The following is a 14,158-nucleotide window of genomic DNA, read 5'->3' on the forward strand; positions in this document are numbered from 1 at the left end:
GGTCATGACCTATAGCCTTTGCTTACAGTTTGACACTGAGAAAGTCTCATGGAAGCTTTTGAATCAAGTCAACTCTGTCTCAGTATACTGGCTAGTAAAACTGGGCCAGTGTCCTTCAGTAGCGGTACAGCCGTAACATTGTGTCCGGCCATCTATAACACCAACAGTAAGAGTGGATAATGGAAAGGTATAAACCATTTTTGAAACATAGAACATTATATAGTATATATTTATATTATATTATATTATATTATATTATATTATATTATATATCACACAGATTTTATTATCTGTTCATTAAAGTAAAAACAAGAATCTATAGTTAGAAATACAAGAGGTCATGTAATTGTATAGGTGACAGAGTAAAAAAACAAACCTCAAAATCTGAACATGGGTCTGGAGCCAAAAGTCATGGACATCATTGGCATCAAGAAAATATTTTTTGAAGAATGTACAGGTGTTGGTCATATAATTAGAATATTGTGAAAAACTTTGTTTTTTTATTGTAAATTATTTAAAAAAAAAAAGAAACTTTCATATATTATAGATTCCCTACATGTAAAGTAAAACATTTTAAAAGTTTTTTTTTTTTTTTTTTTTTTTATTAGAGTGTACAGCTCATGAAAGTCCAAAATCCAGTATCTCAAAATATTAGAATATTTACATTTGAGTTTCATTAAATGATCATCCCTACAGTATAAATTCCGGGTATCTCTTATTCTTTGAAATGAGTAGAATGAAGCCGGAGTCAGCACATCAAGAGTCACCACCAGGGCCTGAAGTTAACTTTTTTGACCACCTGCCACAGTAACTTTTTACTAGCCAGTTTTTTTGTTTTGTTTTGTTTTTTTGCCTCATAAAGGTGAAAAATAGAAAATCACACAAACATTGTTCTTTAACTTGTAAGAATACACATTTAAGTGCTGTCAAGTTATTAACGAAATCATTAAAAGTAATAACTCAGACTATATTTTTTAAAATCTTTTTAATTAATTGATTTGCTGTGTCACACAGACATATTCATATGTCAGTCATATATACTGACTCCAGCGCATGCACGCACGTACACACACACACACGTCTGGTTCACTATCTTTGTGGGGACTCTCCATAGACTTAATAGTTTTTATACTGTACAAACGATATATTCTATCTCCTTACACTAACCCTACCCATCACAGAAAACTATGCATTTTTACATTTCCAAAAAAACTCAGCTTGTGTACCCATGGGGACCTCTATTTAGGTCCCCACTGTGACACGACTCGAGTCCCCATGAGTCTGTGTGCATTCAGGTTGAGGTCCCCACCGGGATAGAAAAACGGGCACACACACACACACACACGCACACACACATACACACATACACACACACACACACACACACACACACACACACAGTGCTAACTCAACATATATAAGTTAGACCTAAATTACCGCAGCTCGTATGTAAACAAATCACACACGGCTGTGTTGATGGCTGATTTAGTCAGTAGACAGTTCCTGGCAACTGTTAATTACAGCCTTCAGGAACCGTTAAGCAGAACTAAATTAATATTAATATTAATATTAATATATTAATATTACTATATTAATATTTCTGGTAAAGTTACCGGGTACCGGACATTTTCTCACTGGTTCTCAACTCCCAATATACACACGCACACACATCTGTGTAACTGTCATTGTACAGCAGGGATGGACAACTCCGGTCCTGGAGGGCCAATATCCGGCAGAGTTTAGCTCCAACCCTAATCAAACACACCTGAACCAGCTAATCAAGGTCTTTAGGATTAGTAGAAAGTTATAGGCAAGTGAGTTTTTATCAGGGATGGAGATAAACTCTGCAGGACACTGGCCCTCCAGGACCGGAGTTGTCCATCCCTGTTGTACAGTAACCAACGTCCACTTTGCTTTATCTCATCTCATCCCATCTCACCAACAGTTTAATACTTCCTCGCACATCCAAACGTAGTCAGAGAAGGGCCTCATCTTCTTGCAGATCGCGTGAACGTTCCGAAATTGGAGTCGCATCCTCTCAAACTGCGCTGCTTTCATGGACGTCAGTGCCTTGACCGCAGCGGTCTCCTCCGGAAGTGCAGTCTTTGCTATTTTGCAACTTATCGTGTGTAGGTGGCTTTTTGATGACTCGTGTTCCTTAATTGCTTCTAATTTTAAGTTTTTAGTCCCGATTACAAAAGGATTTGACTTCGCTTTCTCTTTCTCATCAGACGCAAAAAACGCAAAAAACAACAACTAATGAACCACTCAATTCTCACTGGATACCCGCCAATGGGGCAGGTAGATTGACAGTTTTACCCGCCAATTGCAAAATTCACCCGCATTTGGCGCGTGGTCGGGTGTTAATTTCAGGCCCTGGTCACCACACTCGGACATCTTCAGGAAAAGGACTACCAAGCCACTTCTGAAACAGAAAAGACGTCAGAAGCATCTTACCTGGGCTAAGGAGAAAAAGAAATGGACAGTGAAAAGTGGTCGAAAGTCCTCTTTTCAGATAAAAGTAAATTTTGCATTTCATGTTGAAATCATGGTCCCAGAGTCTGAAGGAAGACTGGAGAGGCACAGAATCCAAGCTGCTTGAAGTCTAGTGGGACGTTTCTGAAGTCAGTAATGATTTGGGGGGGCTGACGTCTGCTGGTGTTGGTCCATTGTGTTTTATCAAGTGCAAAGTCAATGCAGCCATCTTCCAGGAGATTTTGGAGCACTTTATGCTTCAATCTGCTGACAAGCTTTATGGAGATGCTGATTTCCTTTTCCAGCAGGACTTTAGCACCTGCCCACAGTGCAAAAACCACTTCCAAGTGGTTTGCTGACCATGATATTATTGTGCTTTATTGGCCAGCCAACATGCCTGACCCCTGAATCTATGGTATATTTTCAAGAGAAAGATGAGAAATAGTTGATCCAACAATATACAGATGATCTGAAGGCTCAATAGTGCCTCAGTAGTGCCACAGGCTGATCACTTCCATGCCACACTTCACTGATGCTGTAATTTGTGCTAGGAGCAAGTCATTTGCTGTAATATGTGCTGCCGACCAAGTATTGAGTGCACAGATTAACATACTTTAAAGAACTTGAACTTTTCTGTTTTTCAAATCCATTTTTTGATTGATTTTAGGAAATATTCTAATATTTTGAGATACTGGATTTTGGACTCATGAGCTGTATGCTATAATCATCAAAATAAATAAATAAATAAATAAATAAATAAATAAAACTTTTGAAATGATTTACTTTACATGTAGGGAATCTAGAATATATAAAAGTTTCATTTTTTTTTAAATAATTTACAATAAAAATAACTTTTTGAAGATATTCTAATTATATGACCAGCACCCTGTATGTTTTTGTCCATAATATGCAAGTCAGTAACATAACTTTTATCAAACGTAAACAAGAACCACTGAGGATTAAACTTGGTTGTTTAATGACCATGTCGTCATATCTGATTTTTGAATGGATTCATTGATCAATGATTCGATTTGAGAGTGCGTGAAGGTGTACATTTTGATCTGTTCATCATACAAATTGATATTGCTACTTTTAAGGTTTTTTGGAGCTTGAAAGTTTTAGACCCCATTGACTTTCATAATATGGACATAAAAAGATGAAGCATTCTTCAGCATTTTAGAAAGTCAGAGGTTTGAAACAACACGAGGCTGAGTAAATAATTAATTATGCCTTTAAACTGCGCAGATTGGCTTTGTGCACACAATTTTCATAATTTCAAAACTATTCTTTAAAAGAAAAAAAAAAACATCTAAAAACAATATATATATATATATATCTATATATATATATATATATATATATATATATATATATATATATATATATATATATATATATATATATATATATATATATATATATATATCTATATATCCATATCCATGAACTCATTGCTATTAGGCCTACATGTGACAATACACACAATTCTGAATAAACAAATGAAAAAGATTAAAATATGTCTTTTAAACAATCCAGGCAAACGTTTAGAGCTTAATCGTTCGTTTCTTTTCTTAGAACAGTTATCTGGCACAGCTCAGATCAATAAAACAACCGTCAAACCAGCAAAACTTTTGGGCCTCTAATTACTATTATAAATCAATTGTTCATGAGCAAAAGCTCCCTCCACAGTGGGTCCCGTTCGGCCCTTCCTACATCTTCATTCATCTTTATAAGAATGCTGTAATTGGCTTAATTTTGGAGCAACTTTGCAGTAGTTTCAGCCACTAATCACAGAGAACTGTACTGTACTGCACACAAGGGGATAGAAGGGGCAAAGGAGGACAAAATAAATGAAAAAAAACATTTATCCAAGCTCATATCTTCAACAGCAGGCTTACGTTTCAATGGCTTCACAAGAAAATTAAGTTATTTCTAAGTTACTATGGTACATGGTACACTTCCTTTAATAACAGTCATAAATTATAAAAAGGTTATCAGAAGTGTGCCATTGAGAACTATAACAAACTTCATCATCATGAAATCCATGAAAGCGCCACATGCACAGAATATTACACCATCAAACCCTCAGAGAGCTTAAGTGCTGATGAGAATCCAATGCATAGACTTGCAAACAATGTTATAAATCATTTTGCACATTCTTAATCATGAGTATTTTCTTGGGAATAAGCAGTGTGAACGATTGTAGAGTTAATAAGATATAAATTTTGTATTAATTGTCTTAATTGCACAAACAAAATGAAAGGAAACACTGAAAATTGACTGTGGTAAGAGGAGTCACGACTGGTGCATGTTGATGCCTCTATAGGCTCCCACAGCATGTTAATGTGGTAGAGGTGGGTGTGCGTGTGTGTTTAAGTGTGCGTGTGTGCATGGGTGATTGATGGTCTCAAAACCATAGCCCTGTGTGCAATGCCCTGGGGACCCAACCATAAACACACAACCTCGGCTCAGCAATGTATCTGAGCCTCTGACAACCCTCTTTCCCTCTTTCCCAGAACTCCTGCTAACCTTCCCTTTCTTTGCCACCATCTCATTTTTTTCTCTTTTCTAAGCTTAAGTACAGGTCTCCACCGCAAATATGCAGTAATTGTCCTCACTTTCCTGCATTCTGCCACATTAGCACCAAGCACCACATTAAACCCGGTATGTGTAACAGAGAATGCATTATGGATCAATGAATGCAAAAGGGGATTTGTGAGGCTATTAGCACTTCAAAGGGCCAAACAGAGGAGCGGCGATGCGGTACAGCGTAAACACAAAATGGCGGTGGAGATCAGACGACCAGGTGAGGAACTTCCAGTGTAAAGGGTCACCGTTATCACTCCCAACACACATTGGCGGTCTTTGTGATAAGTGAAATATTATTTGCAAAGAACTGACTGACTGAGAGCAGAACTGGTTTTTACAGAGACTGGCAGAGAAGGAAAGGGACTTGAACACTTGAGATTCTGAGGGCAGCTGGAGGATGGAGAGGTCTTTTCTCCCTGAACTCACAGCTGGTCTTCCCAAGGGCCTTAAAGTGTGGAAGTGACACTCCATTTAAACTCTACACTGTGAGTGTGTGTCTGTGGTCATTCAGTCTCTGTAGGAAAGGCTGAAGATTATTAAATGTGAGTACAGAAAACAGTGGGCCAGGATTCTGAACCCTGACGGAATGTGAAATTAGGGTTAAAGAGACATTTGAAGATGTAATTCAAATCTCTGATGAATGATTCTTTGTAGGGATACACTGATATTAAAATTCTGGCCGATATTCAATCAATGAATCAATGAATTAATTAATTTATCAATGAATCAATCAATGGTAAACGAAAGTTCAAACAGGTTTACTTGAGACACAATAACCAATGAAGTTGGTTGAAGCACATTTGAGTTTCAGTTGACCATGATGTGCTCTATGTATGTGTGTTGATCTGTGTTTGTAATGTATGTTAAATGTTACCCAAGGTTAAGCATAATATAAAAACCCAACATGTTTATTTGTAGACTTTGTGGTCTAAATTTATGGCCATTCAAAATATTATTTCAAATCCACTGATTATTTCTAAATCAAAAGGGCTCGTTGTTTCAAACTGGTATGTTGTAAACACGACTCCACTGGTGCTCCCTGAGTGCCAGAAAATTGTGTGGAAACCACTCAACTGGACTGAAACTTTTGATTTGTGGATAGTGATTGCCAGTTTTGTTTGCAGTTTTGATGATTAATAAACAACTGTGGGCGGTTTGTGGGCATGAGGAGACACTAAACTTAACCTTGTTAGCAGCAAATGCAAATATATAATCTAGACCTTACCCTAGTTCACCGCTCTGAAATAGAGAAAAAAATTTGCCTTCCTATAATGTTTATTAAGATGTATTATTATTTAATTAAAAGCATAAACAAAAGGTAATGCACTTTGCTCTATTAAAAGAAACACACTTTCTTGATAAATGTGCATTTCATATAGAATTTGTTTTGTATTTGTTTTCTTATGCTCAAACGCCTCTATTAGTTCCAGATACTGTGTGCTAATCTCTTCATCATTTTAAAGGAACTCATTTGGCTGGGTTTGCGGCACACTACAATTGCTCAGAACCCTCTGGGAACCTGCTCCAGCATTGCAGAGGATTAATCAATGTCATCATCAGGGGGAAGCAATTAAAACCCAGGGCTACGAAAAGCAACTGTGTAGCCCAGATGCAGAGATATAGGGAATAGAAGAGAGGGTTCACTACAGTTAGATATGGACACAATTTCTCTGTCCCAAAACATAGGCAACATTTAAGGCATTACATACTCCTGACAGAGGCTTATCCAAATAGTACCAATATACCTAGTTTAAAGCTGCAGTCCATAACTTTTTTTGGTTAAAAATGATGCAAAATCAATTTTTGAGCAAGTACTTAACCAGCCAGTACTCAAAACTATCTCCTCACCTTAGCCTGATTCTCAACGGTAAGCTTGTAATAATATTTTTTCAGCAGGAAATTCGAGTATGCCGTCGTTCGTCTTTGCGTCATTATGTCACGTCTGTTTACATAAAGGAGTCCCAGCTAGTAGGCTATATCGTGAGGATGCTGCAGGTGACGGATCATTTTTAGCCTTTTCTCACAGCAGCTAGAATAATTAAACTTTTTGATTGCGGATTGTATGGTATGGCAAATTAACGTTAGTGATTACACTGTACAGAAATTGAAATCTACAGGTAATGTTAATACACACTAAATACACATAGGGCCAGTTTCACAGACAGGGCTTAGGATATTTAAGTAGCTTTTATAAACACCCTAGAAAAAACAAAAAACAAAAACATTACTAGTGTACATCTTGACACAAAACAATGGCAATAATGTTAACGTTAACAATTTGAGAAAAAGTATGAAAATAATAATTGCATGGTTTGATGTGATATGAGCTAAGCGATCGTTAGATTTAATCACCATTGGTAGCACGATTTATTGTAATGCTTTTTTTGTTTTTTCCTCAATTGGTCAGAACAAAAGTGGCAGATTTTTTACTTACTTGTTCAAATGATTTCTGGTGAAAATTATTATTTTGGTCATACTTCCAAGACTACAATCTGTAATTCCGAAGTATAATATCCTGACAGCCACACATTCTTCTCAAAACATTAGATTCATCCGCGCTGAGGAGACATGCCGATGCACAACCCACGTAAAGATGATGGCCTCATGGGCAGCGCGCCGACATGTAGCGCCAATGCGCTTCGGGCGACCCGAGTTCGAGTCCCGGCTCCTGTTCCTTTCCCAATCCCGTCCCCCCTCTCTCTCCCACTTTGCTTCCTGTCTAATCACTGTCCTATCTTAATAAACGGCAAAAATAAATCTTTAAAAAAAAAGATGATAATTCCGCAACTTCAATTGCAGGTTTCAAAGAGAAATGGTGATGAAGAGGAAAACCTTACAGACTGCAGCTTTAAGCCAAAGTCTTTATTCTAAGCATCCCATGTATACTTGAAGAAGGCAATCCCAGAAAGCAGTGTGAAATTTCGACAAAATGCAGGCATTGTCTATTATCAACAGTGTGAAGCACAGCTCACCCACAAGTCGATGAAACCAAACAGATTTCTGTTTATCAACACAGCAAATCCATGTGACCAACTTAAACATGAAATTTGTGTGGGGAAACCTTTTCCATCATGCAAAACTCTGGATAGCGTCTATTGAAATTCTATTGATGCCTATTGAAATTACTTTGCCAAGCAACAGTTAATATTACCACACTTTTAGAAGTTTAAAAATCAACTGTGAATCAAGTTTCTTGTGCAGTTTGCCATTTGTTTCTCCCTTTAACATTCCAAATAAATCACTTGTAAGGTTCCACAATGTTTACAATGGTTTCTCAGAAGGCAGCTGCCAATGTATGCAGCACGCTAGCTTTCCGAACAGAGCAAGTATGTCCTGTGCATTATAAAAAACAAACAAAAAAAAAAATCTCCAAGGCCTTTATGTCAATATCATTAAAAACTACAGAAACAACATCCCGTGAGCCGAAGGTCCAAGGTACAAGAAAAGACCTTGCACGCTCATTATAGCTTTGCCTAGCCAATGAAATAGCATCTACGAGGCTAATGAGGTCAGTTCTGGAGCGTTAGACCACATCTACAATCTTCGCCTCTCCACACTGTTTCATCTTCAGCCACTTTTGCATTAATGGAAGTAAGCATTCACGCCTGAGCCCTGCTTGTGCCCTCTCCATCATAAATATGATTTGGGTTTTGTTTTTTTTTGTTTTTTTTCCATTGAAATAAAGGTCAGGTGGTCTCTAAGACATACTCATGCTATGTTTTAGAGGGAGAGGGAGCAGCTGGGGAACGTACGTGGAAACACTGCATGCTCTTGCGCAAATGACACTGTAGAAGCAAAACGCTTATGGAAGGTTCTGTCCAACAACACAACAAGGGTGGTGAAGTGTCTGCTTGGTGATGTAACAAAAGCGTAAGTCTTGTTAAAATGACTGTCTTGGAGCGCAAGTCTTGTTAAAATGACACTGAGAGGTACAGTTTTGACCTCATTATGCCTTTTGGATGCGATCACTCACGCCCTGATTCGTACAAGGCTAGATGAAAGCATGCTTTCTTGGGCTAGTTATAACAAGGAGAACACTTCTTAGTCTGGAAGCGTACAGAAAGTGTGACTTTGATTAAATGACTTCTGAGTAAATCTGGGCTGCTGAGGGAACAAGTACTGGCTTGTCTGTAGTTTTGGATAATCAAATTAACTGTCAAAGCTATTTCACAAGCTACAGTTTAAGGTAGCATCCCATGTTTTGTATCTCAAAAAATAAATAAATAAATAAAATATTAATAGGTGAAGGGAATAACACTAATTATCTCTTCATCACGGCACCTGTTAGTGGGTGGGATATATTAGGCAGCAAGTGAATATTTTGTCCTCAAAGTTGATGTGTTAGAAGCAGGAAAAATGGGCAAGCGTAAGGATTTGAGTGAGTTTGATAAGGGCCAAATTGTGATGGCTAGATGACTGGGTGAGAGCATCTCCAAAACTGCAGCTCTTGTAGGGTGATCCTAGTCTGCAGTGGTCAGTATCTATCAAAAGTGGTCCAAGGAAAGAACAGTGGTGTTCTGCCCATGTGGACAAATCCATAAGATGAGCTACTGTTGCTCAAATTGCTCAAGACGTTAATGCTGGTTCTGATAGAAAGGTGTCAGAGTACACAGTGCATCACAGTTTGTTGCGTATGGAGCTGCATAGCAGCAGATCAGTCAGGGTGCCCATGCTGACCCCTGTCCAGCGACGAAAGCGGCAACAGTGGGCACACAAGCATCAGAACTGGACCACGGAGCAATGGAAGAAGGTGGCCTGGTCTGATGAATCATGTTTTCTTTTACATCACGTGGATGGCCAGGTATGAGTTTGTCACTTTCCTGGAGAACACATGGCACTAGGATACACAATGGGAAGAAGGCAAGCTGGCGGAGGCAGTATGTTATGCTTGATCAGTGTATATATAACCAACATCTTTAAGTCTGTAGTTTTATATTTAACCATTGTTTGTAATTCGATTATGTCTTTCACAATGCCTCAAGGGAGTGTAATTCTTTCCCTCATTGAAGTTGTTAAGTACACAGTCTTGTATTTTTGTCAATTTCCAAATCCTTTTTTTTTTTTTTTTGCTTCAATTAAATTGTAGTATGTTGTAATCACCTAACAACTGGTCATCTTGGTTCATGGCTTATAACTTCCTATATGAAAAAAAAATCCTATGGGAAACAACAAATGGGAAATATACTTCTGGAACCAAGGCCACTGAAATAGTCGGTGTGGTAGAGCACAACAAGTAGGGCACCATTTAGTTTAGTAATCTACCAAAAATGTGGACAGTAACTGAGTGAACAAGTGCCAGTTTGTCTGTAGCTTTGAAAAATCAAAAGAAACTTTCAAAAGCTATTAGTTCTACAAACAGGGCATAGAATGTATTTAGCCATTATTTAAATCTAAATTATATATCATATCTCTAACAAACAGGTTTTCAAGCATGCTTACACCCTCCGTCTTACTCAAATGAGCAATGCTGACCTTTATTTGACAAGATAAGGCAGAGAATACTTCCTGCCTTGATGGCCTAGATAGATATTTTTGTGTGTGGCAATCGCTATCAATCTCCACAGCCCTTAAGCAATGCACACTTCAAACGAGAGCGCTACATGGGGTTTGTCATTGTAGGAGCACAGAGGATATTCAGGCCCTGAGGTGAAGGTTGCCTCTCTAGAAGTAAGAGAACCACCAAGATGTTCATTTGCTTCAGGCACCTTAACAACATTTTCTGCAGATACAGAGATCCCAACCTTCCACACGTGTGATGTGGGCGAGTTTTTTTTTTTTTTTTTTTTTTTTTTTTTTTTAAATCCTCGGTAAGTCTTTGCACTTATGGAGAAGTTTAAAAAAGCAGATTTTAAATCGGTTAATGCCATTTGTGGGAAGCAGCTCAGAGAATGATAAAAATTCGATTCCTCGTGTGTTCTTCCTATTTGCCAAAATCAGAATCAGGCTTGCTACTGTCTTAAATAAATGATAAAATAAAAATAAAATAAAATAAAAACTAAAATAAAAGAGTTAAAATATTAAAATTATGTCACAATTGTATTGCCTGTATGTCTTTCCAAACACATGTGATTTTATTTCTTCTGTGAAACACAATGAATGAGACACTTTTTATCCATGCAATTACAATGAATGGGGCTGGAGCTTTCAAGCTTCAGAAATAATGTAAAAAACAACATAAAAGCATAATAAAAGTGGTACATATATCTCTCGCACATTATATTCCAAGTAAAGACGTATGATAACTTTATGTGAGGAAAAGACTGAAATTTAATTATTCACTGAAAATCTAGCAAACCATTGTGAACAGATGATTGAGTCAGTAAAATGAATTTGAAAACAATCTGACTTAAATAATGATTCATTTACAAATCAGGCCATTTGTCACACAATGGCAGAATCATATGGCTTCAGAACACTAAAATTGTTGTGCATATTGGCTGCTTTTATGGTTCTTTTGTTTCATTTTTTAAGCTTTAGAGCTCTATTTATTGTATTGTTTGGAAAAGAGCAACTAGCACATTTTTCAATATATATAATTTTGTGTTCCACAGAAGAAATAAAGTCATAAAGGTTTGTAAAAACTATTTCTACTGAACTATTTCTTTAATTCATATCATGTATTCGTTCCAGTTGGCTGGAGAGTTGTGTCCGTGTGTGTTTGTGTGAGCCAATCTGTGTGGAAGAATGGCAAAAAGAACCTCTCAAGCAGCATTTTACAATTTTACTTCTCAAGACAATCCCTATTCTCTTCCTCATGTCTCCCAGGTACTGAACACAATCAGACTCTGTCCTGCTGCATTTCACAGCAGTGGCTCTGGGGATATCTAAATATCTCTCTCCAAATCTCCATTCTCCAACAACATACAAGAGAATTTGATCCAAACTCCTAAATCTACCTCTTTCTTTCCAATAATACTTGTTAATCCCAACTCCCAAAAACATGAATTGCATCACTTAAAAGCACATCCCTGCTTAGCACATATCTAAAATTTAAAAAAGGACACCTGCAGTAGAAAATATCCTCCACACCCTGGCAGGATTCACCATAGTGCCCTCTAGTGAGTTTACCACATAATACAGTTAAAATTTAAGCTCATAAGCCTAATGTGGGGCATGAGAGATGTTGCCTACACAATTAACATGGGCAAAAGTAAAATATTTTATGAGAACGTGTATATTTAAAAGCAACATATGTGATACCAATCAGTCTGTGCTCCCTAAATTCCAAAAAATAAATATAATTCATGTAGAATAAATAACCATTAATTAGATCCTCAGAATGTGCCCTTGAGGACTGGCTTATCAAAACCTTTAACATGTAGCTTTCCCACAAACAGAAAATAAATAAAATAAAATAAAACTAAAACATTATTGCACTTTTGTGAGATCTAATTAGCAGAACCCAGCAGCTCCACAGAACTTTAATAAAGATGATTAAGAAATGCACCCTGCCATGAAACCGTTATAAATAAACAGTTTTTATGGCATACCTGAGATTTCTCTGTAGAACAAATCCTCAACGGCCATTTTTAGTGTAGTGTCATACGTGCAAATGGTTTGCATATCTCCCTCTTTTAAACTTATAAGGAAAATAAGAAATATAAAACAATTGCCATTGGAAAATAATGGAAATCAAATCATCGCATTAAAGTACTAGGAAATAAAACTTAAAAATAAAAATTTCCTCACCCCACACGCATTGCACATCAACCAGAATTGCTAAATAAAGTGACGATTAACATCTGTGAATTAGAAATGAAGAAGAAGAAGAAGAAAAAAAAAAGCGAAGAGCCTTTAGTTGGTTAATATCAGTGGACTGTTGTCATGTGAAATGTAATAAATGCATGTTGGCCTGGAGCACGTTGGCTGGGTGCAGTGGCTCGGCAACTGTTAATATGACAAGCCAGCGATTCGGCTGACATACAAGAGCAATGAAAAATGGATACACAATCTGTTTGTTGCTGGCGAAGGTCCACCGGTCCCTTGTTTCTCTCATTTCTGTAAGGACAACTACCAATGCTTTGTGGCACAACGAAAACTTGGTTTGATAAAAAAAAAAAAAAAAAAGAAAAAAAAAAAGAAGAAGAAGAGAGCAAAGATCCTGCTTTTCTTCAGCAACCTTTTGACCAGCTTATTAAGACTATACCACCAAAATCATGTAGCTGACTCACTGGGGACAGGGAGTGATGATTCTATTAGGATGACCTTTAACCTGTGTTTCCCCCAGCCAGCAGTAATCCCAAAGAGGGTAATCAGTAGAGAACTGTAAATCCAATGTGTCCATTTTCTGAACCAGACATCTCTCAATCACCCAGTGAGGATTTAATGGGGTGATGAGAGTAGGGCTGTCAACTTCAGGAAAGTAATGGACACTGATTTCATAAGATAAATGTCACTGTAGTGACCTTTATCTTGGACCACCAAACAGTGCTCCTGTGACATTTTTATCTTAGAATGGAGGATTCTGTTAAAGGCTTGACAATCTTCAGATATTAGCATGTGTTTGAAAACAAAACGTTATTAAAGGGTTGTTGCAAAGTGTTGCAAAAATTTAAATTTGTTCATTATTCTGTCATTATTTACTCACCCTCAGGTCATTCTAAACATAAGACTTTTTGTTCATCTTCAAAACAAAAATGATGATATTTTTAATATTCTCTTATAATTTTTTTTTTCCATTCATTGAAAGGGTAAAAACAAACAAATAAATAATCCAAAACAAAAATCAAAACAATAAAACCTTGATTAAAGTGCAGTCCTCTGAGGCAATCTGAATAAGGCACAAGAAGCACATCTGTAAATTGGCACTAGAGTGACATTTTCTGATTTGAGATTTAAGTAAACCATTGATGGCAGGAGACTGACCACAAAAAACAAAACCAGAATACAGTCACATTGTAGTCTTCCAGCTAAGTATGTGTATAAAAAGTATGTATACAACTGCTTGGCTGCATTAAATGCTAAATTGCATTATAAAACCAAACCAAAACAAAACAAAACTTGAGTAAAGTGCAATCTTCTTAGACAAGCTGAATAAGGCACAAGACATACATTTAAAATATGGCAAAAAAAAGTGATGTTTTTGTGGTACAGG

General features: G+C 37.1%; 1 protein-coding gene across 1 annotated transcript in view; it reads right to left on the reverse strand.

Annotated features, from left to right (window-relative positions):
- LOC137021626 (inactive N-acetylated-alpha-linked acidic dipeptidase-like protein 2) overlaps nt 1-14,158 on the reverse strand; it is a 243,516-nt gene that overhangs the window by 204,856 nt on the left and 24,502 nt on the right. The window lies entirely within an intron of this gene.

This window comes from Chanodichthys erythropterus, chromosome 6 (assembly GCF_024489055.1).
Source record: "Chanodichthys erythropterus isolate Z2021 chromosome 6, ASM2448905v1, whole genome shotgun sequence".
NCBI lineage: Eukaryota > Metazoa > Chordata > Actinopteri > Cypriniformes > Xenocyprididae > Chanodichthys > Chanodichthys erythropterus.